Source organism: Lycium ferocissimum, unplaced genomic scaffold, assembly GCF_029784015.1.
Source record: "Lycium ferocissimum isolate CSIRO_LF1 unplaced genomic scaffold, AGI_CSIRO_Lferr_CH_V1 ctg8178, whole genome shotgun sequence".
Classification (NCBI taxonomy): domain Eukaryota; kingdom Viridiplantae; phylum Streptophyta; class Magnoliopsida; order Solanales; family Solanaceae; genus Lycium; species Lycium ferocissimum.
The window spans coordinates 22,286-26,742 of record NW_026727130.1 but is presented as its reverse complement, the minus strand read 5'-3'; positions in this window follow the sequence as shown (position 1 = coordinate 26,742).

Sequence of the window (4,457 nt, the reverse complement as noted above, 5' to 3'; positions counted from 1 at the left end):
GACAACGAGCAAAAATCACATCCCAACACCAATCCTACAACTAAACTACAAAAAACTAAAGAAGCTAGTACTTAAACCAAAAAAAAAAAAAACATACTAGTATAAATGGCATAAGAAAATACCAAAATAAAATCAGTCTACCAAATTATCATCCATCATGGCATATCACACACCATCACAAAAATATCTATCAAAATAAAGCTTCCCCCAACTTAAAATGTTGCATTGTCCTCGATGTAACTATATGATTAAAGCCAAATTTAGGAGAGACTCCCTAAAAAGATGGTGTCAGGAATCTCGAGCATAAGAGTGAGGAATCTCTTCCACTTCTCAAACAAGAATTGAAACACATTGTAGGATTTCATCGAAAGAGTTCAAGCAAGTATAACAATCATAACTGAACAAAATACTTTTAAACCAATCCGGACTAACCCACACGCACTTCCACGCATCTCCTAATATCGCCCAGCTACTCAGACTTCACCAGCGAATTAATTTTTCTCTCAGACAATTTGTCGAGCAAGTTGTGTGCATCACTTTCACCAAGCTTTTTGTCACAATTAAGAGGTTCAATTACCATCCCAAAAACATGGGAATTATAGTTCAATCAACCACCATTACATATCAATCAACCAACAACACTAGCATTTCACAATTTCAGCACAAACTCAACACCAATACAGCCACAAAGAAAGAAAAGAAAACAGTTTTGTTTTTAAAAAATAAAAAGAGAAGCAGTGAGGGAAAGGAAGAGACAGAGCAGAGGAGAGGAGAGAGGGAAGAAAAGAGAAAAGAAAGAGGACGGGTACTTACCTGGAGTGGTGGTGAAGAGGTGTAGGTCTGATGGTGCTTTTGTTTGATGGAGAGTGATATAGGTTATTTAAGTGTTAAAACAAAGGCTGGAAAATAACCCTTGGAGTGGCTATATTTCCATGCCAATGACAAATTTTCCACACTTTTTGCACTTCAGTGAAATAGGTGGTTTGCACATGCACATTTTACTTTTTTTTTAATTTTTTTTAATGCAACTTTTCAATTCCTCTACCCTTTCAAAAGAAGTCCAAAACTTGTGAAACTTGATAGAATAATAAAAAAAGAAATTAAACTTATGTAAAAATTAAAATTTCAAAATTAAATTTAAAATAAAGGAAATATGAGTTGCCTCCCATAGAGTGCCACATTTAACGTCGTGGCACGACATTTACCAATTTTACCACTTTTCTCTTCACTTGGAGGATATGAATTTTCGCCCCATCTTTGAATCAAGATTATGATGACGCTCATAGGGTGGTGGTAGAAAAGCAAAGAGGTCAACCCTCGAATGTCACATCTTACACTTTTTGGCCTTTAAGTGAGGGATGTCATTTTGTCTTCTTGGCATAGTAAACTTCAAAATAAAACACCTTGATCTTCATCACCAAATTCCTCCATAGGCTCGGGTGGTTCAATTTCGATATCACCTACCAAGCACAATATTGAAAAATGGTTAGAATGAGGTTCAATGTGCTCGAATTTCAAACTTGCATGAATTTGACATAATCACCCAAAAATGAACAGAGTCCTCAAAAATTATTTTGTGAACCTTTTTATTCAACTCTAGTATCATTTCTTCAACTTTGGCATCATTCACTATTTTTGGGTTGGTTGGTTGGTAATTCACCACTAGCTCGTGAAGATAATTCTTGACCTCTTCTTCAATTGAAGCCATCTCAACATTACATTTCATGGCCTTTTGATTTTGAGAATCACATGCCTCAATCTTTGCATTCAACTCGGCCTCCAATTTTCGAATAACAATTTCAAGTAGCTCCACTTCTTGACTTTGCTCAACATGCATTTTTAGAAATTCTTCCATCATTCGTGAAATGCCTTCACGGTGATCCCCATAGACTTCAAGTTGTTGAGCTTGATTCATTAGCCAATCTTGACTCAAAATTTTCACTTTGTAAAGTTTTTCTTCATTGTGAGAGACGTCCAAAGCTTGTAAAAATTCTCCCAAGGTGAATTCATGTTTTGGATAGTTTCATCATCTCCATATTGAACTTCTTCCCACCATTTGGCCACAACTTGCCCATATTTTTCACTCCTCCCCATTATGTTATTTATTATTTCCTCAATTTCTTCTTTTTGAGAATTGGAGATTGTTCTTCAAGATTTTGCTCTTCTTCTTCAAGTTGAACCACTTCTTTCATTCCACAACTCTCGTCATGGTTACAAGAATTTTCAGGCTCATCTTTTAAATTTGAAATCTCTTCTTCAATCAATTCATTTTGAGGAGTCAACACTTCCCTGACAATAAAGGAATTGACATCCTCAAATGAATCATTCATTTTTTTTGTAGCTTCTCCATTTTCCAAAATGGATTGTTGGACGAGTTTTCGCTCCTCCTCCATTTTATATAACACCCCGTAAACTTGAACTAGGTGTGAATATGTAAAAATCTAGTATTAAGATGATATTTTATCTATATGAATCAATTCTTGATGAATTCAGGTGGAAGATGGTCGTTTTGAAGTCAAACCAATTAGTGAAGTTTTTAAGGCCTCTTAAATTCGCCTAAGTTTTGGTAGGTCTGTCTTCTGGGCGATTTTCATGAAAATGTATTGTGAATTTGGAAACACTTCCTCAACAAAAGTTGTAGATCTTTGAAATATCTTTCCAACGGTAGGTCGCCCAGCCCAAACGGAGTTACGTACAAGAAGTTATGTCCATTTTACCGAACACTGTGCAGAACCGACACACGCCGCCTTTTCAGGCGCGTGGGGGCGCGTGCAATGGACATGCGTCGCGCGCCGATCGCACAAAAACCCCTTCTCTGAATATTGACCTGAAGATGGTCGTGCGATAGCCATGCGTCGCGCGACCATCGCATAACGAGGCCGGTTTCGGGTCAAAAAGTCGGGTTTACGCGTTTTCAGTTATATTTAAGGTTGGGGTTTATTTCCCCAAAGACCCCATTCACGAAAATTTACCCTAAATCAATAAGAACAAGTCCCAAGCCTCAAGAACCCTAAAAGGTAAGTGTTATCATGATTCTAGGTTGAATTCAAGTCTCGATTCCCTTTCTAACATCAAACCCATGATTCTTAACATGATTTTGTGATCAAAACCTAGGGTTGCAACATAATTCTTTCCAAAGTGATTCAAGCTAGGGTTTGGGTGCTCTTCATTAGAAAAGTTATTTGTTAACCCTTGTTTAACAAATTAAGGTATGTCTCTTTTGAACATACTCTTTCTATCGGTTTTTGCGAACTTTTGGGTTGTGGTTTGTATGTCTTATCTAAAAATCATATTTTGGCTATAAGGATGATTTGTATGTCTCCCTTTTAAAAATCTTATTGTGGTTTGTATGTCTCTTTAAAAAAATAAAATCCTTTTTGAATATAAAGGTAATTGACATGTCTCTTTTGCAAACTCTCTTGAAAGATTGATTCTTTATAAAAGCATGTGTTGAATGATATGATGAATTGGTTTTACACTCTCGAAAATTATTACATGTTTTGATTAATGGTTAATGTGCGTGAGGGGACAAGCCCACATTAAATCTAGATTGTAACAAACCCTATATATGTATGTGATGTTATGAATCATTTTCTTCTATAAGGGATGATCAGTGATGATGGTTAATTTTGGTATTGATGATTTTACAAAGGAACTATGATAAAGTAATTATCTATGATATTATGGATTTTCGTAATGGCATAATGAACTTTAATGCTATTTGATGGTGTGACTATTTTGAGACAAATTGTGAATGGGCTTCTATGCTATGAATTTGGTTGTTGTGTTTGGCCTAGCTACTCGGGAGGAAGGGTAGCCACTATGGATCCTAGTGTGGTATGCCTAGCCATTCGGGAGGAAGAGTGGCCACTACCGGGTTCGCCACCCGGGGTGTAATTCAAGCCTAGCTATTCGGGGGGAAGGATAGCCACCGCTGGGTTCGCTACCTGGGGTGTGATGTATGCCTAGCTATTCGGGAGGAAGGATAGCCACCGCGTACTACATAGTCCGGTGTGATTTATGCCTAGCTATTCGGGAGGAAGGATAGCCACCGAGAATTATATGTTCCGGTGTGGTGCGCTATGCGCGATATGCTTGATTCTTGGGCTTGTATTGGCATGTGTGACATTCTTATTCTCTTATGGAATTGTTGATGACTATCTTAATTGATTAAAAAGGGCATATTTGAAGTTGTAACTTAACAAGAGGCTTTATAAATGGGTTTTGATACTTATTATTGAGATACATAAACTGAATAAATGCCCTTACGTTGATTTCATATGATTTTCAAGACCGATTTATTCATGTATTATTTTACTTTATTTTCGTATTATTCATTGTCCCCGAGGCACTCACCGAGTACGAAGTACTCGTGCATACCATTGTTGTTTTTGATGGTATGTTAGGTAACGGAGAGAAGAGCAGGTTCGTGATACTCCGGTGCTTAGGAAGGACTT